The sequence below is a fragment of the Pristiophorus japonicus genome, chromosome 1 (assembly GCF_044704955.1).
Source record: "Pristiophorus japonicus isolate sPriJap1 chromosome 1, sPriJap1.hap1, whole genome shotgun sequence".
Classification (NCBI taxonomy): domain Eukaryota; kingdom Metazoa; phylum Chordata; class Chondrichthyes; family Pristiophoridae; genus Pristiophorus; species Pristiophorus japonicus.
Genome location: NC_091977.1, coordinates 363813414 through 363835155, shown reverse-complemented (window position 1 = coordinate 363835155; position 21742 = coordinate 363813414).

The following is a 21742-nucleotide window of genomic DNA, read 5'->3' as shown; positions in this document are numbered from 1 at the left end:
CCAGGTGCAGACCATCCGGTTTGTACTGGTCCCAGCTCCCCCAGAACCGATTCTAATGTCCCAGGAATTTGAATCCCTCCCTTTTGCACCACTCCTCAAGCCACGTATCTGGGCTATCCTGCAATTCCTACTCTGACTAGCATGTGGCACTGGTTGCAATCCTGAGATTACTACTTTTTTGGTCCTACTTTTTAATTTAGCTCCAAGCTCCCTAAATTCATCTCGTATGAGCTCATCCCGTTTTTTACCTATATCGTTGGTACCTATGTGCACCACAACAACTGGCTGTTCACCCTCCCTTTTTCAGAATGTCCTGCACCCGCTCCGAGATATCCTTGACCCTTGCACCAGGGAGGCAAACCATCCTGGAGTCTTGGTTGCGGCCACAGAAACGCCTATCTCTTCCCTGTACAATTGAATCCCCTATCACTATCGTTCTCCCACTCTTTTTCCTGCCCTCCTGTGCAGCAGAGCCACCCACGGTATCATGAACTTGGCTGCTGCTGCCCTCCCCTGATGAGACATCCCCCTCAACAGTACCCAAAGCGGTGTATCTGTTTTGCAGGGAGATGGCCTTGCAGGACATTGCAAATTTGAAGGACTCTTGGAGCACATGCTTAAGGACTTCTTTTACTTGGCATTGGCCTTGAAGTAACACTTCGCAAACTTTTGACTGTAGAGACCGCAACCTTGAGTAAAGCCATAGTGATAGCCCAGACGTTTATCGCCACCAGTGAAAATACCAAAAAAAATTCTCAGCACGTGAGTGCTGTTGCAAGTACTCTGAACAAAATAACGTTGTTTTCGAATCGAAATTTACAGGGTAGGATTTACACGCCTGCAGCTGCATGTCCGCAGATGACTCAGAGTTCACCATCAAGGTTGGTGAATACAAGGCCATTAACACCCTGTTGGCACTGCGGGGGTGACCAACGTTTCCATTCATGCAAGTGCTGTGGAACAATGGGATACCTCCAACGTATGTGCAGGTGAGCTGCAAACCCTGCTAATCCTGCAAACCACCATTTTGCAGAGGACAGATCCACTGTGAATCATGACGAACCAGAGCCTCAGACCGAGGAGGCAGAGGTATATGGGGTGCACACATTTACCACAAAGTGTCCCCCGATAATGCTGAAGGTTGAATTGAATGGACTCCCGGTGTACATGGAGCTGAACACGGGCGCGAGCCAGTCCATAATGAGCAAAAATACTTTCGATAAGTTGTGGTGCAGCAAGGCCTCAAGGCCAGTCCTGACTCCCATTCATATTAAACTGAGGACGTATACAAAGGAACTGATTCCCATAATCGACAGTGCTACCGTAAAGGTCTCCTACGATGGAGCGGTGCACGAGTTACCGCTCTGGGTGGTACCGGGTGATGGCCCCACGCTGTTCGACAGGAGCTGGCTGGGAAAGATACGCTGGAACTGGGACGACGTCTGAGCGCTTTCATCCGTTGACGACACCTCATGTTCCCAGGCCCTAAACAAGTTACCCTTGTTGTTCGAACCAGGCATCGGGAAGTTCCAAGGAGCAAAAGTGCAGATCCATTTGATTCCGGGGGCGCGACCCATCCATCACAAGGCGAGAGCTGTACCTTACATGATGAGAGAGAGGGTGGAGATCGAGCTGGACAGGTTGCAACAAAAGGGCATCATGTCACCGATCGAATTCAATGAGTGGACCAGTCTGATTGTTCCAGTCCTCAAGGGAGACAGCACCATCAGAATCTGTGGTGATTACAAAGTAACTATCAATCGTTTCTCACTGCAGGATCAATACCCGCTACCGAAGGCAGATGACCTATTTACGATGCTGGCGGGGGGAAAACGTTCACGAAGCTAGAATTGACCTCGGCCTACATGACACAGGATCAGGAGGAATCATCGAAAGGTCTCACCTGCACCAACACGCACAAAGGTCTCTTCATTTACAACAGATGCCCATTTGGGATTCGATCAGCTGCGGCGATATTCCAGTGGAACATGGAAAGCTTGCTGAAGTCATCCAGGACGACATCTTGGTTACAGGTCAGGACACCGTTGAGCATCAGCAAAACCTGGAGGAGGTTCTTAGTCGGCTTAATCGTGTGGGGCTCAGGTTAAAATTTTACTGGCGCCTGAAGTGGAGTACCTGGGAGAAGAATCGCGGCGGGCAGCATCAGGCCCACCGTGTCGAAGACGGAGGCAATCAAGAATGCACCGAGACCACAGAACATGACGGAGCTGCGGTCGTTTCTAGGACTCCTGAACTATTTTGGTAACTTCTTACCGGGTCTTAGCACATTGTTAGAACCCGTGCATTCTTTACTGCATAAAGGAGATGAATGGGTATGGGGTAAAAGCCAAGAAAATGCCTTTGAGAACGCTAGGAAGCTGTTATGTTCAAACAACTTGCTTGTGTTGCATGATCAATGCAAGCGTTTGGTAGTAGCATGTACTGCGTCATCGAACGGGGCCGGGTGTGTATTGCAACAAGCTAATGAATTTGAGAAATTGCAACCAGTTGCTTATGCATCCAGAAGTTTGTCTAAGGCCAAGAGGGCTTACAGTATGGTCGAAAAAGAAGCGTTAGCGTGTGTTTATGGGGTAAAGAAAATGCATCGATATCTGTTCGGACTCAAATTTAAATTGGAAACCGACCATAAGCCACTTATATCTCTCTTTTCTGAAAGCAAGGGGATAAATACGAATGCATCGGCCCGCAGCCAGAGATGGGCGCTCACGTTGTCCGCATACAACTACGCCATCCGCCACAGGCCAGGCACAGAAAACTGTGCCGATGCTCTCAGTAGGCTGCCATTGCCCATCACAGGGGTGGAGATGTCACAGCCCGCAGATTTAGTTATGGTAATGGAAGCATTTCAGAGTGAGCAATCAACTTTTACCGCCCAACAGATTAGAACCTGGATGAGCCAGGACCCCTTACTGTCCTTCGTAAAAAAACTGTGTGCTCCACGGGAGTTGGTCTAGTGACCCGTTAGAGATGCAGGAAGAAGTAAAGCCGTATCAGCGGCGCAAAGATGAAATGTCTATACAGGCAGACTGCCTCCTATGGGGTAATCGGGTAGTGGTGCCAAAAAAGGGCAGGGACACTTTCATTAGTGACCTCCACAGCACCCACCCAGGCATCGTAATGATGAAAGCGATAGCCAGATCCCACGTGTGGTGGTCGGTAATGAGGCAGACTTAGAGATCTGCGTGCACATATGTAATACATGTTCACAGTTAAGCAATGCACCCAGGGAGGTGCCACTAAGTTTATGGTCCTGGCCCTCCAAACCGTGGTCCAGGGTCCATGTCGACTATGCAGGCCCATTCTTGGGAAAAATGTTCTTAGTGGTTGTAGATGCACACTCCAAATGTATTGAATGTGTGATAATGTTGGCAAACACATCTGCTGCCACCATTGAAAGCCTACGGGCCATGTTTGCCATGCACGGCCTGACTGATGTCCTTGTAAGTGACAATGGGCCGTGCTTTACCATTGCCGAGTTCAAGGAGTTCATGACCCACAATGGGATCAAACATGTCACATCTGCCCTGTTTAAACCAGCGTCCAACGGTCAGGCAAAACGAGCAGTTCAAACAATCAAGCAGAGCTTGAAAAGGGTAACTGAAGGCTCACTGCAGACTCGCTTATCCTGAGTCCTGCTCAGTTACCGCATAAGACCCCACTCGCTCACCGGGGTCCCTCCCGCTGAACTGCTCATGAAAAGGGCACTTAAGACATCATCATCATCATAGGCAGTCCCTCGAAGCAAGGATGACTTGCTTCCGCGCCAAAAAGGGATGAATTCACAGGTGTTTCAATGAAGGACCTAATATTCCAGACAAGGCTCTCGTTCGTCCATCCTGATCTGCACGAACAGGTAGAGAGCAGGCGGGCTTCAACAGAATACATATCATGATTGCGCAAATGTGTCACGCGAAATTGAGATAAATGATCCTGTATTTGTGTTGAACTATGGACAAGGTCCCAAGTGGTTTCCTGGCACTGTGTGGCCAAAGAGAGGAGTAGGGTGTTTGTCGCCAAACTCTCAAATGGACTCACCTGCAGAAAACACTTGGACCAAACCAAACTCAGATTTACAGACTATCCAGAACAACCCACAATAGACTCCACCTTTTTCAACCCTCCAACACACACACAAGTGGCAACCGACCCAGCGGTTGACCACGAAACAGAACCCATCACCCGCAGCAGCCCAGCAGGACTCACCACCCCCTGCAGCCCAGCAAGGCCAGCTGCGAAGCAGCCCAGCGAGGACCCAACAAACGATTCACCAAAACCAGCATTTGCACTGAAATGATCAACCAGGGAAAGGAAGGCGCCAGATCGACTCGCAGTGTAAATAGTTACACTATTGACTTTGGCGGGGAGTGTTGTTATGTATGTAAACCTGTAAATACCATGTTTAGCTACCAGAGGGCTTATCCCCTGGGGTCCCAAGGGATCTCACAATCCCTTGGGAGCTGTTGTATATAAGGAGGTCTCACAGGCTGGAGAGGCACTCTACGGTCACACTTTACTTTGAGCTTGCAGTATCTAGTCTGACTCTTTATTCAAGACATAACACATCCTATGGCTCAGAGCTTACAGGTTATCTGCAGCTGAGTGCAAATGCCCCCATTGACAGATATACCCTTCCTTGTCCCATTACTGAGCTAGGATGTCTGGTCAATCATTAAAAATATTTTTGAATAATGTGGACCTGACTAGCTCAGGTATCACGATACCAAGTGCTACAGAAGGTCAAGTCATTTTCAATATCTTATCACTTGGCAAGTCATTTTCAAGACAACTGATCCCAAAGAAAAACTGCTTACTTTCCCTTAGCATCTTAGAAATATAAGGACTGAAAACATCTGGCCCTTTTGGTGCACTTCTAGCGCAAGCCCCATGTGGTCATGCTGAAAGGCTACATATTCGGCTGGGATCGGGCCAGGGCAAAACTCTCCCCAGCAGTTTTTGCAGGGCATTACAGAGGTTGGGCATCTACTTACTCCAAGCAAGGCCATCGGCATAGTAAAGAGGAAGAAGGGGTGGTGACTGGGGACAGGAACTTACTGGGACTTCTTGCAACCCTGGCCGAGGGGAAAATCACCAGGCTGGTAAACTGAGTGGAAGCTGGCATACTTGCCCACTGAATGGGAAAACAGTGGCCCACCTGGGAGTCCAGATCATGATCCTGGCGTCCAAAGAAAGAACATTTTGGCCCTGGAACCCTCCCCTCTAGCCCGGCCCAGCACTCACTGCACTTTGCACTCTCCCAGAGCTGTTGGGTCCCTGAAATATGCCCTCATTCCCACCCAACTTTGGTGGTGGTCAGCGCCTGAGGTCACAGCTGGGCACATTCGGTATGTGCACCAAATTGTCAAGCACGCATATTTTCAGGCTATGTTTGATTGTTGGGCAACTAGAGAAAATATTATCTTACTTATGTACCTGGTTGCTCAGGTAAAGGTAAATCAAAAGCAAACTAAAAGCACTAAAATTATAGCAACTATATTCACCCCGAATCCCAACAGCTCTAGCTCAAGCTCAGTGGTGATCTTAGGCTTTACAATGCCCCCAGCAAGAACCAGTGGGAAGGCCCCCTTTAAACTGTTCATTGCAACATATTTTGGGATTAGTACAAGAATCTGCAAAATCCATTTAATCCCATTCATCTCATAAAGGATAGTTTTTTGACAGGTTGAACCTTTGCTTCCAGTTACATTTAATAAAAATATATCTTCAGGCAAAGCGAAAGGGAGCATTTAGGAAAGCAATAGGGAAAGTGTTGTGTATCTGTAAAGCATGCATCTGTAAAGATTCCAGCATCCCTTGGGAGCACTGTATATAAGCCGGCCCCTAAGGCCTGTTCCTCATTCTGAAGTGTCTTAATAAAGATTGAGGTCACTGTTACTGAGGACTACCTGTGTGCAGTCTCATCTGTTAGGAACACAATAACTAGCGATGAGTATACGAATCCAACACAAAGATGCAGCAAACTGTGGGCATCCTGGAGAAGTTCTCGAAGGGAGAGGACTGGGACGCCTACGTTGAATGGCTAGACCAGTACTTTGTAGCCAACGTGCTGGACGGAGGAGGAAGCGCTGCAAAATGGAGAGCGGTCCTCCTCGCGGTCTGCGGGGCACCGACCTACAGCCTCATGAAGAATCTTCTGGCTCTGGTGAAACCCACAGATAAGTTGTATGAGGAGCTGTGTACATTGGTTCGGGAGAATCTTAACCCGAGGGAGAGCATGCTGATGGTGAGGTATCGGTTCTACATGAGCCAGCGATCTGAAGGTCAGGAAGTGGCGAGCTACATCGCCGAGCTAAGGCGACTTGCAAGACAATGTGAGTTTGATGGCTATCTGGAGCAAATGCTCAGAGACTTTTTTGTACTGGGCATTGGCCATGAGACCATCCTACGAAAACTTTTGACTGTAGAGACACCGACCCTCAGTAAGGCCATTGCGATAGCACAGGTGTTTATTTCCACCAGTGATAATGCCAAACAAATCTCTCAGCACACAAGTGCAAGCAATATTCATAAATTAATTGGAACTGTGTTTGTGAGCAGAATTGTACAGGGCAGAAACCACGAGTCTGCAACTGCTAGCAGGCCTCAGGTGAACTAGATGACTCAGAGTCCGCAACAAAAGGATGAATGCAAGGCAATTCACACCTTGTTGGCGTTGTGGAGGCTTCCATTCAGCCTATTCATGCTGCTTCAAAGGGTATGTTTGCAAGAGCCGTGGAACAATGGGGCACCTCCAACGAGCTTGCAGATGAGCTGCAAGCACTGCAAAACCTGCTAACCACCACATGGCAGAGGAAGATCGGTCCATGGTGGATCAAAGCAATGTCGAGCCTCAGAGAGAGGAGGCAGATGCTGAAGTACACGGGGTGCTTACATTTGCGACAAAATGTCCACCGATAATGCTAAATGTAAAATTGAATGGCTTACCCATAGCCATGGAACTGGACACTGGCGCTTGCCAATCCATCATGAGTAAAAAGGTGTTTGAGAGACTGTGGTGCAACAAGGCACTCAAACCAGCCCTGTGCCCCATCCACACGAAACTGAGAACGTACATGAAAGAGCTTATCATTGTCCTGGGCAGCGACATGGTCAAGGTCACCTACGAGGGCATGATGCACAAACTGCCACTCTGGATTGTCCCGGGCGATGGCTCCAAACTGCTTGGAAGGAGCTGGCTGGGCAAAATCCGCTGGAACTGGGATGACATCCGAGCGCTATCACATGTCGATGAGGCCTCATGTACCCAGGTTCTCAACAAATTTCCTTCCCTTTTTGAGCCAGGCATTGGAAACTTTTCCGGGGCGAAGGTGCGGATCCACTTGGTCCCAGAGGCACGACCCATTCACCACAAGGCGTGAGCGGTACCTCACATGATGAGGGAGAGAGTGGAAATCGAGCTGGACAGGCTGCAACGTGAGGGCATCACCACTCCAGTGGAATTCAGTGAGTGGGCCAGACCAATTGTTCCAGTACTCAAAAGTGATGGCACGGTCAGGATTTGCAGCGATTATAAAGTAACTATTAATCGTTTCTCGCTACAGGACCAATACCCGCTACCTAAGGCAGACGACCCATTTGCAATGCTGGCAGGAGGCAAGACATTCACCAAGCTCGACCTGACTTCAGCCTACATGACGCAGGAGCTGAAGGAGTCTTCGAAGGGCCTCACCTGCATCAACAGGCACAAGGGACTGTTCATCTACAACAGATGCCCGTTTGGAATTCGGTCGGCTGCAGCGATCTTCCAGAGAAACATGGAGAGCCTACTCAAGTCGGTAACACGCACAGTGGTTTTTCAGAATAACATATTGGTCACAGGTTGGGACACCGTCGAGCACCTACAAAACCTGGAGAAGGTCCTCCAGCGACTGGATCGCATCGGGCTGCGGCTGAAGAGGTCGAAATGCGTCTTCATGGCAGCAGAAGTGGAGTTTTTGGTGAGAAAGATCGTGGCTGACGGCATTCGGCCCACAGACACCAGGACAGAGGCTATCAAGAACGCGCACAGGCCACAGAACGTCACGGAGCTGCGGTCGTTCCTGGGACGACTCAACTATTTTGGTAACTTCCTACCGGGGTTAAGCACCCTCTTCGAGCCCCTACATGTGTTACTGCGTAAAGGTGAGAACTGGGTATGGGAAAAAAAACAAGTAATTGCTTTTGAGAAAGCCAGAAACATTTTATGCTCCAACAAGCTGCTTGTATTGTATAACCCGTGTAAAAAACTTGTGCTAGCATGTGATGCGTCGTCGTACGGAGTCGGGTGTGTATTACAATAAGCTAACGTTGCGGGGAAGTTGCAACCTGTCGCCTATGCCTCCAGGAGCTTGTCGCAGGTCGAGATGGCCTACAGCCTGATTGAGAAAGAGGCATTAGCATGTGTGTTCGGGGTAAAGAAAATGCATCAGTAACTGTTTGGCCTCAAATTTGAGCTGGAAACCGATCACAAGCCCCTCATATCCCTGTTCGCTGAATACAAGGGGATAAATGCTAATGGCTCAGCCCACATACAAAGGTGGGCACTCGCGCGATCAGCATATAACTATACCATCCGCCACAGGCCAGGCACCGAGAACTTTGCAGATGCTCTCAGTCGGCTTAAATTACATAAGAAGAACATAAGAATTAGGAACAGGAGTAGGCCATCTAGCCCCTCGAGCCTGCTCCACCACTCAACAAGATCATGGCTGATCTGGCCGTGGACTCAGCTCCACTTACCTGCCCGCTCCCCATAACCCTTAATTCCCTTATTGGTTAAAAATCTATCTATCTGTGATTTGAATACATTCAATGAGCTAGCCTCAACTGCTTCCCTGGGCAGAGAATTCCACAGATTCACAACCATCTGGGAGAAGAAATTCCTTCTCAACTCGGTTTTAAATTGGCTCCCCCATATTTTGAGGCTGTGTCCCCTAGTTCTAGTCTCCCCGACCAGTGGAAACAACCTCTCTGCCTCTATGTTGTCTATCCCTTTCATTATTTTAAATATTTCTAAGATCACCCCTCATCCTTCTGAACTCCAACGAGCAAAGACCCAGTCTACTCAATCTATCATCATAAGGTAACCCCCTCATCTCCTGAATCAGCCTAGTGAATTGTCTCTGTACCCGCTCCAAAGCTAGTATATCCTGCCTTAAGTAAGGTGACTAAAACTGCACACAGTACTCTAGGTGCGGCCTCACCAATAACCTGTACAGTTGCAGCAGGACCGACCTGCTTTTGTACTCCATCCCTCTCGCAATGAAGGCCAACATTCCATTTGCCTTCCTGATTGCCTGCTTCACCTGCAAACTATCCTTCTGTCATTCATGCACAAGGAGGGGGCACTGGAAAAAATTTGATTTTAGCGCCCCAAAAAAAAAACCAAAAAAAGAAAAACACAAAAAAAAAAAGGGGAAAAAAAAGGGCCTTGTAAATGTCTGGAGTGTCACCCAGGTCGGGTGGCACCGTTTAATGTTTTATGTTTTGCAGGTGAACTCCAAAAAGAGTTTCATGCACAAGGAAAAAAAAAAGGGGCCTTGAAAATGTCTGCTGTGTCACCCAGGCGGGTGGCATGGTTTTAATGTTTATGTTTTGCAGGTAAACTCCAAAAAGAGTTTCATGCACAAGGAACCAATCGTGGAGCAGTGGAGGCGTGTCCTGCACAGTAGGAGCTGAGCTGCAGAGAGAGGAGCAGCTATCAACTTGAGCTCCTGCCTGGAGAGCCCTGAGAACAGCCCAGGAAGAGAAGGAAGGAAGGGGCTTCACCACCAACTTTCACCCAGAGGGAGAGGAGGAGAAAAGAAAACTTTAAACAACTTTTTACCACTTCTGCAAAGAGTTGGAGAGAGGGGGAAAGGACCAACAACAACAACATCCAGTGTGGAAGGAGGGAGACTCTACATTTCTACAGGTGGGTGCGGGTGCATTTCCCAAACAGACTTTGTTGTATCGGTGGGGGGAGGAAAGAAGACCACTGAGGGCTGGAACATCGCGGGGGGTGTGTGTGTGTGTGGTAGTGTGTGTGGGGGCCTTGCTTACAACTAGGCCCCCCCCACAATTGAACCCCCACAATTGAACCCCCCCCCCAATTGCCTAGCCTGGGATAGCTGGAGCTACCAGGCTGAAGATTTTTCTCATTTACCCTATTAACATCGTTAGGAGTGTGTGCCTGGTGGCTCTAGCTGCCCCAGGTGAAGACGTCTTCTCCCCCCACCTGAAGACCCACCCCAAGGACTGTGTTTTTTGTGTTTTGCCATCTGGGGAGTGCACCCACCCACAGCTGCGAGGGGAGACCTGCCCTCGCAGTTCCCCCCCCTTCCCACCCCCCTCACTCTTTCTCTGTTACTCTGTTTCTCCCCTCTCTCTCTGAGGCCCCTTTCTCCTAATTTTAAAAAAAAACAATTAAGACACTGAGCAGAGGGAACAAGGCCCCTCCCCAATCATTAACAAGAGGAGAGGTGTGCCTCTTTCAGAGCTCCCTCTGTTCAAATACCAATGAGGCTAATAAAGACCATTAAGGCCTGCGACTTTGGGATGGGTGTAGCCCTTAAAGGGACCCCGTGATGGCGACCCCATCCACGCCGGTGGCAGGGCCAGCGAAGACATATGCGCAGGTGGCAACCGCTTCCACGGCACCTCCTGCGCCACCCGCTGCCCTGCCACCATTCAGACTCATTACGAAGAAACACGGGGTCAAGAGCTACACTCACCCCACAATGAGCATCGAGGAGTGCGTGCGGGCGATGGCTGGGGTAGTCGGCCCCTCGGCCATTGTCGCAGCCTCCAAGATGTCTGGGAAGGCTGTTTTCTTCCTGGGGTCGGAGCGGGCGGTGTCCCTGGCCCTCGAAAGTGGGCTCACGGTGGGCAGGACGTTCCTGCCGGTGGATCCTCTCGAGGCCACCGCGCAGAGGGTCATCGTGTCGAACATCCCGCCCTTTGTTCCCGCTGAGCTCCTCCTCCCTCACCTACAACAATTGGGGGAGGTAAGGTCAGGGATCAACCCCATACCGCTCGGCCTCAGGGAGAACAGCCTGCGCCACGTGTTCTCCTTCCGCCGCCAGCTCTTTGCCCGGCTGGCGCGGGAGGACACGACGGAGGGAAATTTTAATGTGCTGCACGAGGGGACTGCCTACCGCGTCTTCTGGACGTCGGATGGCGTGCAGTGCCATGCCTGCAAGGAGGTGGGGCACGTTCGCAAGAACTGCCCCGCCTCCAAGGCTGCCAAACCACCGAAGGCGGCCAAGGCTGGCGCCGCCGCCACTCCTCCCCCTAGTTGCGTCCGCGTGCCGGGAGCCGTAGGTGCGCGGGCATCGTCGGAGGCCTTTGTTTTCGGGGCCTCCGGCGGGGGGGAGGGAGAGCGTCCGACCGGAAAGAAGGCGCGGAAGAAGGCAAAACATCCAGAGGCGGGTCCCCTCAGTGCGCCAGACAATTTGACCACCGCGCTCAGCCCAACCCAGTCACCGGCGAGCACGGGGTGCCCCGAGCCCGTGCCTGAGCCCTTGACCAATACCACAGAGGGGCTCGGGCGCGGGCAAGAAAAGGAAAAGGTGGGGGTGGTGCGGGAGGCCACGGCAGACATGGAGGTCTCCCTGCCTCAGCGCACCTCCAGCAACAAAAGGAGGCGCGCTCCGTTGAGGCGGAGGGGGAACAACATCCCTCCGCGGAGGAGTCGGTGCCCGCCGCGTGTCCCGCATCCCCCACCAGCGCCCCCAAGCTGCGCCGTAGGCGAGAGGAGTCTGTCCCCGGGGAGGGTGAGACAGTTGAGGCTGCCCAGCCTCAGCCTCCCGGGGATGGCGTGGAGGATCTGCCCGTCGTGGGGGGCGTGGGGACCGCGGAGGAAAGCATTGCCGCCGGGCCGGGCGTCCCGGGGACTGAGGCGGGCGGGGCCGAAAAGGCCGAACCTGACCCGCCCAGCCAATACCCAACTTCCCCCGGGATTTGCTCGACCGGGCAGAGAATGAAACAACTGATTTTAATGATACTGTACATGCTGGGCCGGGGGGTGGCAGCGGGGAGGGGGAGGAACACCCACCCTCGCCCCTTACTTTGGAGCTGGAGCACTTGGGGAGACTGGGGATTTCCTATGGCCGGGTCTCTCCTTGTTCCCCGGTTCCTGGGGCGGAGGGGGAACCCCTTCCGCTGTCGTTTCCCGACCCAGCACCATTTTTAAAAGAGCCCAGTGGGGGCTCCTCTGCCGACGATCCTGGGGGTGGGATCGGGGCAGAGCCAGGGCCGGTTGGAGCGGCCGGTTCATTTGCCGTGCCTTGTGCGGTCGATGGGCCGGCTGCTGGCGGCCACCTCCCGGAGGAGGACGGGGACTCGGTGGGGGACGCGGGAGAAGAACTAGAGACCACCGCCAGCGAGGCGGTGGATCTGCTTGCGGCCGCCGCCGAGACCATCCTCATTCCTGCAAAGGAACTCCGGGACTTTTTGGCCCAGAGCCGGGGTCGCTGCGACCAAGCCCGACTGGCCCTGGAAAAATGGTCCGAGCCAGAGCTGATCAAGGCGTCCGTCCGCGCCGCCATTAAAACCTTGGCCGCGGGCGGGCCCTTGACAAAGGAGCAACACCTTGAGCTGCGCGAGCTCGAGGGACTCCTCGCTGGGCTGCGGAGGGAGCGGAGCTCAACAAAAGACTCCACTCCCTCCCCCACAATAGGTTAAGGTAGAGGTTGCACTATGCTTTTGCCATGAAGATAACCATAGCCAGCCTCAACATCAACGGCGGCAGAGGGGCACGCCGTAGATTTGACAATTTTGCGCTCCTGCGGGAGGGGAAATATGCGGTGTGCTTCCTGCAAGAAACCCACACCGTTCCGGGAGACAAAGCCACGTGGCTCCTGGAATGGCAAGGAGAGGTCCGCATGAGCCACCTCACCGCCATTTCTAGTGGGGTGGCCATCTTGCTGGGCCCGCATTTTCAGCCGGAGATCTTGGGGGTCGAGGAGCCCGTGCCAGGCCGCTTGCTGCACGTAACGGTTCGCCTGGGGGACGTGCCGCTCCATCTCGTGAACGTGTACGCCCCTCAGCCCGGCCCGCAGCAAACGCGCTTCTTTGAAGAGGTGTCCGCTCTTCTTGGCTCCGTCGACGTCGGCGACTGCATTGTCCTCGGGGGGGATTTTAACTGCACCCTCGAGGCGAGGGACCGCTCCGGTGCCCCGCAGTGCATGACGGCGATGGAGAAGTTGAGGGACCTGGTCGGGTCCTTCGACTTGGTGGACGTCTGGCGAAATCTCCACCCCGACTCCAGCGTCTTTACTTGGGTGAGGCCTGGAGTTGGATGGTCTAGAGTCGACCGCCTTTACGTGTCTCGGGCGTACGTTTCCTGCGTCCCGGCGGCCTCCATGCGGCCGGTGCCGTGTTCGGACCACCACCTGGTGTGGGCGGAGCTCGCTTCGCTCCACGCGAGGACGGGGTCCGCGTACTGGCACTTTAACAACCGGCTGCTGGAGGACGTGCGGTTCCAGGACTCGTTCCGTCGATTCTGGTCCGACTGGAGAAGGAAGCAGGGGGGCTTCCCCTCCTTGAGGCTATGGTGGGACGTGGGCAAGGCTCACGTCCGCGTCTTCTGTCAAGAGTACGCGAGGGGGTCGACCAAGAGGCGGGCGGCCAGAGTCGGGCGCCGAGAAAAAGAGGTGCTCGACCTGGAAGCCCGTCTCGGTCAAGTCGTCCAGGACCCGGCCCTGCGGACGGTGTACGAAGCGAAGAAGGCCGCGCTGAAGGACCTGCAGCTCGTCGGGTCCCGAGGCGCGTTCGTGAGGTCGCGGATCCGGTTCCTGCGGGATCTGGACCGCGGCTCCCCCTTCTTCTACTCGCTGGAAAAAAGGCAGAGTGTCCGTAAGCAGCTCTTGACGCTGCTGGCCGACGACGGCTCTCTCGTCTCGGATCCGGAGGGCGTCAACAACAGGGCCCGTGAATATTACGGGGCTCTGTTCTCTCCGGATCCATCCAGCGAGGAAGCGCGTAGAGTTTTGTGGGAGGACCTGCCGAAGGTCAGCCCGGAGGGCGCCGAAAATCTGGAAGCTCCGCTAAGCCTGGCGGAGCTGACCGGTGCCCTCGCCCGGCTCTCGAGGGGAAAATCTCCGGGGCTGGACGGGCTGACCGTGGAGTTCCACAGGGCGTTCTGGGACGTCCTGGGGAGCGACTACACGCGGGTCCTGGGGGAAAGTCTGGCGACCGGGGAGATGCCCCTCTCTTGGCGCAGGGCAGTCATCGTCCTGCTGCCTAAGAAGGGCGATCTCCGCCTCCTTAAGAACTGGCGCCCGGTCTCCATCCTCAGCACGGACTACAAAATCTTCGCCAGGGCGATGTCTGCTCGCCTTGGTGCCGTGCTGGACCACATGATCCACCCCGACCAGTCCTACACGGTCCCGGGCCGGACAATCCACGATAACATCCATCTGGTCCGGGACCTCATCCATTGTTCCCAGGAGGCTGGTCTGTCGGTCGCCTTCCTATCCCTCGACCAAGAGAAGGCGTTCGACAGGGTGGATCACGACTATCTGCTCGGAACTCTGCGCGCTTTCGGGTTCGGGACGCATTTCGTCGCCCGGATCCGACTTTTGTACACCGCCGCGGAGTGTCTGATTAAGGTTAACGGGTTCTTGACGGCGCCCCTTCGCTTTAGGAGAGGGGTGCGCCAGGGATGCCCCATGTCCGGCCAGTTATACGCCGTTTGCGTGGAGCCTTTCCTGCGCCTCTTGTGGACGAGGTTGACGGGACTGGCTCTGCAAGGGCCGGGCGTGGAGGTTGTCCTCTTGGCTTACACCGATGACGTGCTCCTCGCGATAGAGGATCCCGCTGACCTGCGGAGGATGCGTGAGTGCCAGGAGATTTACTCGGCCGCGTCCTCCGCCAGGATCAACTGGGAGAAATGTTCCGGACTCCTGGTGGGTCAGTGGCGGGTGGACTCCCTGCCGGAGGAGCTCAGGCCTTTTGCCTGGAGCACGACCCATCTCCTCTATCTGGGAGTCTACCTTAGCCCCGACGAGGGAGCCTGGCCGGCGAACTGGCAGGAGCTGGAGGCCAAGGTCGCCGCTCGCCTAGGGCGCTGGACAGGACTGCTCCGAGTGCTGTCCTACAGGGGTCGAGCGCTATTCATAAACCAGCTGGTGGCCGCAATGCTGTGGTACCGGCTGGTCACTTTGACCCATCCCCCTGCGTTTGTCGCCAAGATACAGAAGAAGCTGGTGGACTTCTTCTGGAACAACAGGAAGCACTGGGTCTCTGCTGCGGTCTTGAGTCTCCCGCTTGAGGAGGGCGGTCAGTCGTTGGTGTGCATCAGCGCCCAGCTCGCGACTTTCCGTCTTCAGATCCTGCAGAGATACCTTTACGTCGAGCCCCCTCCAAGGTGGTGTGCTCTGGCGAGGTATTTCTTCCGCCAGCAGCGCGACCTCAATTATGACATGCAGCTCCTGTTTGTGAACTTGGGGGGTGCCAGGACCGCCCTCCGGGAGCTGCCTGTCTTTTACAGGGAACTCATCAGGGTCTGGAACAAAGTCTCCACCAAGCGCAGCTCTCCGCCGGCTGGAGTGGCGGCCGTCCTGCAGGAACCGCTGCTCGGGAATCCGTACCTCCACGGCCCAGGTTTTATTTGGCGGTCGGAAGAGAGGGCTGTGGCTGGTGAGGTGACCAGGGTCAGGGACCTGCTCGATGGCGGAGGAGCGGGCTGGATGGCGCCAGACACGCTGGCGCGGCGCCTAAATTCTGCCAACATCCGCCACGCGGCCGATGCCATCGAGTCGCTAAAAACAGCTCTGGGCCCTGACTCCGTTAGGTGCATCGAGGAGGCTCAAGCACGTGGGGAGATCCCGTCCGAACTGACCCCCGTCCGGACGGAATTCCTCATTGGCGCCAAACCCCGGAAGCTCCCTCGGGGACCGGCGCCTCACAACTTGAGCCGCCTCGGGGAAATCCCCTCCGTGCCTTTCAGTTCCGCGCGGAGGGTTTTCCTGTACGGGCTGCTCCTGCACACCCTCAACTTTGCCATCCTCGCCGGCCGTCCGGACACGCCATGGCGTACCATCTTGCCGTCCGGAGGAGGCGGGGGTCCCCGATGGAGGGCACTCTACGCAGGGGTCCTCCCACTATTCATCAGGGACTTGGCCTGGAGGGTGGTGCACGGAGCAGTGCCGTGCAACAAATTTTTAAGCCGGTTCACGGACTCCCAGGCCTCCTGCAATTTCTGCGGTCTGGAGGAGTCCGTGTTCTATGTTTTTATTGAGTGCACAAGGTTGCAGCCCCTGTTCCATTATATGAAGGGGCTGCTCCTGAAATTCTGGCTGCACTTCAGTCCCACTCTCCTGATCTTTGGGCACCCTGTGCGGAGGGGAGCGGGTAGGTCCGAGGGCCTCCTCGTAGGACTGCTCCTGGGCACGGCCAAGGGTGCCATCAGCTGGTCCAGGCAGCGGGCGGTCGAGGGGGTCGTTCAACCTGACTGCCTGCCTCTCTTCCGCTCTTACATCCGGTCCAGGGTGTCCTTGGAGATGGAGCACGCGGTGTCCACCGGTACGCTTGCGGCCTTCCGCGAGAGGTGGGCACCGGAGGGACTGGAGTGCATCATCACGCCCGGCAACCAAATTTTAATTTGATTTTACGTTTTAAAGTTTAATTTGTTTTAATCGCCGGTGCTTTTCGTGTCCCCCTCCCCTTTTATAGGAGGCACTGGAAAAAGGGAAAAATTTGATTTTAGTGCCCAAAAAAAAAAAAAAAAAAAGAAAAAAAAGAGAAAAAAAAGGGCCTTGTAAATGTCTGGTGTGTCATCCAGGTCGGGTGGCACGGATACATGTTTTATGTTTTGCAGGTAGACTCTAAAAGAGTTTCATGCACAAGGAGGGGGCACTGGAAAAAATTTGATTTTAGCGCCCCAAAAAAAAAACCAAAAAAAGAAAAACACAAAAAAAAAAAGGGGGAAAAAAAAGGGCCTTGTAAATGTCTGGAGTGTCACCCAGGTCGGGTGGCACCGTTTAATGTTTTATGTTTTGCAGGTGAACTCCAAAAAGAGTTTCATGCACAAGGAAAAAAAAAAGGGGCCTTGAAAATGTCTGCTGTGTCACCCAGGCGGGTGGCATGGTTTTAATTTTTATGTTTTGCAGGTAAACTCCAAAAAGAGTTTCATGCACAAGGAACCAATCGTGGAGCAGTGGAGGCGTGTCCTGCACAGTAGGAGCTGAGCTGCAGAGAGAGGAGCAGCTATCAACTTGAGCTCATGCCTGGAGAGCCCTGAGAACAGCCCAGGAAGAGAAGGAAGGAAGGGGCTTCACCACCAACTTTCACCCAGAGGGAGAGGAGGAGAAAAGAAAACTTTAAACAACTTTTTACCACTTCTGCAAAGAGTTGGAGAGAGGGGGAAAGGACCAACAACAACAACATCCAGTGTGGAAGGAGGGAGACTCTACATTTCTACAGGTGGGTGCGGGTGCATTTCCCAAACAGACTTTGTTGTATCGGTGGGGCGGGGAAAGAAGACCACTGAGGGCTGGAACATCGCGGGGGGTGTGTGTGTGTGTGGTAGTGTGTGTGGGGGCCTTGCTTACAACTAGGCCCCCCCCACAATTGAACCCCCACAATTGAACCCCCCCCCAATTGCCTAGCCTGGGATAGCTGGAGCTACCAGGCTGAAGATTTTTCTCATTTACCCTATTAACATCGTTAGGAGTGTGTGCCTGGTGGCTCTAGCTGCCCCAGGTGAAGACGTCTTCTCCCCCCACCTGAAGACCCACCCCAAGGACTGTGTTTTTTGTGTTTTGCCATCTGGGGAGTGCACCCACCCACAGCTGCGAGGGGAGACCTGCCCTCGCAGTTCCCCCCCCTTCCCACCCCCCTCACTCTTTCTCTGTTACTCTGTTTCTCCCCTCTCTCTCTGAGGCCCCTTTCTCCTAATTTAAAAAAAAAACAATTAAGACACTGAGCAGAGGGAACAAGGCCCCTCCCCAATCATTAACAAGAGGAGAGGTGTGCCTCTTTCAGAGCTCTCTCTGTTCAAACACCAACGAGGCTAATAAAGACCATTAAGGCCTGCGACTTTGGGATGGGTGTAGCCCTTAAAGGGACCCCGTGATGGCGACCCCATCCACGCCGGTGGCAGGGCCAGCGGAGACATATGCGCAGGTGGCAACCGCTTCCACGGCACCTCCTGTGCCACCCGCTGCCCTGCCACCATTCAGACTCATTACGAAGAAACACGGGGTCAAGAGCTACACTCACCCCACAATGAGCATCGAGGAGTGCGTGCGGGCGATGGCTGGGGTAGTCGGCCCCTCGGCCATTGTCGCGGCCTCCAAGATGTCTGGGAAGGCTGTTTTCTTCCTGGGGTCGGAGCGGGCGGTGTCCCTGGCCCTCGAAAGGGGGCTCACGGTGGGCGGGACGTTCCTGCCGGTGAATCCTCTCGAGGCCACCGCGCAGAGGGTCATCGTGTCGAACGTCACGCCCTTTGTTCCCGCTGAGCTCCTCCTCCCTCACCTACAACAACTGGGGGAGGTAAGGTCAGGGATCAACCCCATACCGCTCGGCCTCAGGGAGAACAGCCTGCGCCACGTGTTCTCCTTCCGCCGCCAGCTCTTTGCCCGGCTGGCGCGGGAGGACACGACGGAGGGAAATTTTAATGTGGTGCACGAGGGGACTGCCTACCGCGTCTTCTGGACGTCGGACGGCGTGCGGTGCCATGCCTGCAAGGAGGTGGGGCACGTTCGCAAGAACTGCCCCACCTCCAAGGCCGCCAAACCACCGAAGGCGGCCAAGGCTGGCGCCACCGCCACTCCTCCCCCTAGTTGCGTCCGCGTGCCGGGAGCCGTAGGTGCGCGGGCATCGTCGGAGGCCTTTGTTTTCGGGGCCTCCGGCGGGGGGGAGGGAGAGCGTCCGACCGGAAAGAAGGCGCGGAAGAAGGCAAAACATCCAGAGGCGGGTCCCCTCAGTGCGCCAGACAATTTGACCACCGCGCTCAGCCCAACCCAGTCACCGGCGAGCACGGGGTGCCCCGAGCCCGTGCCTGAGCCCTTGACCAATACCACAGAGGGGCTCGGGCGCGGGCAAGAAAAGGAAAAGGTGGGGGTGGTGCGGGAGGCCACGGCAGACATGGAGGTCTCCCTGCCTCAGCGCACCTCCAGCAACAAAAGGAGGCGCGCTCCGTTGAGGCGGAGGGGGAACAACATCCCTCCGCGGAGGAGTCGGTGCCCGCCGCGTGTCCCGCGTCCCCCACCAGCGCCCCCAAGCTGCGCCGTAGGCGAGAGGAGTCTGTCCCCGGGGAGGGTGAGACAGTTGAGGCTGCCCAGCCTCAGCCTCCCGGGGATGGCGTGGAGGATCTGCCCGTCGTGGGGGGCGTGGGGACCGCGGAGGAAAGCATTGCCGCCGGGCCGGGCGTCCCGGGGACTGAGGCGGGCGGGGCCGAAAAGGCCGAACCTGACCCGCCCAGCCAATACCCAACTTCCCCCGGGATTTGCTCGACCGGGCAGAGAATGAAACAACTGATTTTAATGATACTGTACATGCTGGGCCGGGGGGTGGCAGCGGGGAGGGGGAGGAACACCCACCCTCGCCCCTTACTTTGGAGCTGGAGCACTTGGGGAGACTGGGGATTTCCTATGGCCGGGTCTCTCCTTGTTCCCCGGTTCCTGGGGCGGAGGGGGAACCCCTTCCGCTGTCGTTTCCCGACCCAGCACCATTTTTAAAAGAGCCCAGTGGGGGCTCCTCTGCCGACGATCCTGGGGGTGGGATCGGGGCAGAGCCAGGGCCGGTTGGAGCGGCCGGTTCATTTGCCGTGCCTTGTGCGGTCGATGGGCCGGCTGCTGGCGGCCACCTCCCGGAGGAGGACGGGGACTCGGTGGGGGACGCGGGAGAAGAACTAGAGACCACCGCCAGCGAGGCGGTGGATCTGCTTGCGGCCGCCGCCGAGACCATCCTCATTCCTGCAAAGGAACTCCGGGACTTTTTGGCCCAGAGCCGGGGTCGCTGCGACCAAGCCCGACTGGCCCTGGAAAAATGGTCCGAGCCAGAGCTGATCAAGGCGTCCGTCCGCGCCGCCATTAAAACCTTGGCCGCGGGCGGGCCCTTGACAAAGGAGCAACACCTTGAGCTGCGCGAGCTCGAGGGACTCCTCGCTGGGCTGCGGAGGGAGCGGAGCTCAACAAAAGACTCCACTCCCTCCCCCACAATAGGTTAAGGTAGAGGTTGCACTATGCTTTTGCCATGAAGATAACCATAGCCAGCCTCAACATCAACGGCGGCAGAGGGGCACGCCGTAGATTTGACAATTTTGCGCTCCTGCGGGAGGGGAAATATGCGGTGTGCTTCCTGCAAGAAACCCACACCGTTCCGGGAGACAAAGCCACGTGGCTCCTGGAATGGCAAGGAGAGGTCCGCATGAGCCACCTCACCGCCATTTCTAGTGGGGTGGCCATCTTGCTGGGCCCGCATTTTCAGCCGGAGATCTTGGGGGTCGAGGAGCCCGTGCCAGGCCGCTTGCTGCACGTAACGGTTCGCCTGGGGGACGTGCCGCTCCATCTCGTGAACGTGTACGCCCCTCAGCCCGGCCCGCAGCAAACGCGCTTCTTTGAAGAGGTGTCCGCTCTTCTTGGCTCCGTCGACGTCGGCGACTGCATTGTCCTCGGGGGGGATTTTAACTGCACCCTCGAGGCGAGGGACCGCTCCGGTGCCCCGCAGTGCATGACGGCGATGGAGAAGTTGAGGGACCTGGTCGGGTCCTTCGACTTGGTGGACGTCTGGCGAAATCTCCACCCCGACTCCAGCGCCTTTACTTGGGTGAGGCCTGGAGTTGGATGGTCTAGAGTCGACCGCCTTTACGTGTCTCGGGCGTACGTTTCCTGCGTCCCGGCGGCCTCCATGCGGCCGGTGCCGTGTTCGGACCACCACCTGGTGTGGGCGGAGCTCGCTTCGCTCCACGCGAGGACGGGGTCCGCGTACTGGCACTTTAACAACCGGCTGCTGGAGGACGTGCGGTTCCAGGACTCGTTCCGTCGATTCTGGTCCGACTGGAGAAGGAAGCAGGGGGGCTTCCCCTCCTTGAGGCTATGGTGGGACGTGGGCAAGGCTCACGTCCGCGTCTTCTGTCAAGAGTACGCGAGGGGGTCGACCAAGAGGCGGGCGGCCAGAGTCGGGCGCCGAGAAAAAGAGGTGCTCGACCTGGAAGCCCGTCTCGGTCAAGTCGTCCAGGACCCGGCCCTGCGGACGGTGTACGAAGCGAAGAAGGCCGCGCTGAAGGACCTGCAGCTCGTCGGGTCCCGAGGCGCGTTCGTGAGGTCGCGGATCCGGTTCCTGCGGGATCTGGACCGCGGCTCCCCCTTCTTCTACTCGCTGGAAAAAAGGCAGAGTGTCCGTAAGCAGCTCTTGACGCTGCTGGCCGACGACGGCTCTCTCGTCTCGGATCCGGAGGGCGTCAACAACAGGGCCCGTGAATATTACGGGGCTCTGTTCTCTCCGGATCCATCCAGCGAGGAAGCGCGTAGAGTTTTGTGGGAGGACCTGCCGAAGGTCAGCCCGGAGGGCGCCGAAAATCTGGAAGCTCCGCTAAGCCTGGCGGAGCTGACCGGTGCCCTCGCCCGGCTCTCGAGGGGAAAATCTCCGGGGCTGGACGGGCTGACCGTGGAGTTCCACAGGGCGTTCTGGGACGTCCTGGGGAGCGACTACACGCGGGTCCTGGGGGAAAGTCTGGCGACCGGGGAGATGCCCCTCTCTTGGCGCAGGGCAGTCATCGTCCTGCTGCCTAAGAAGG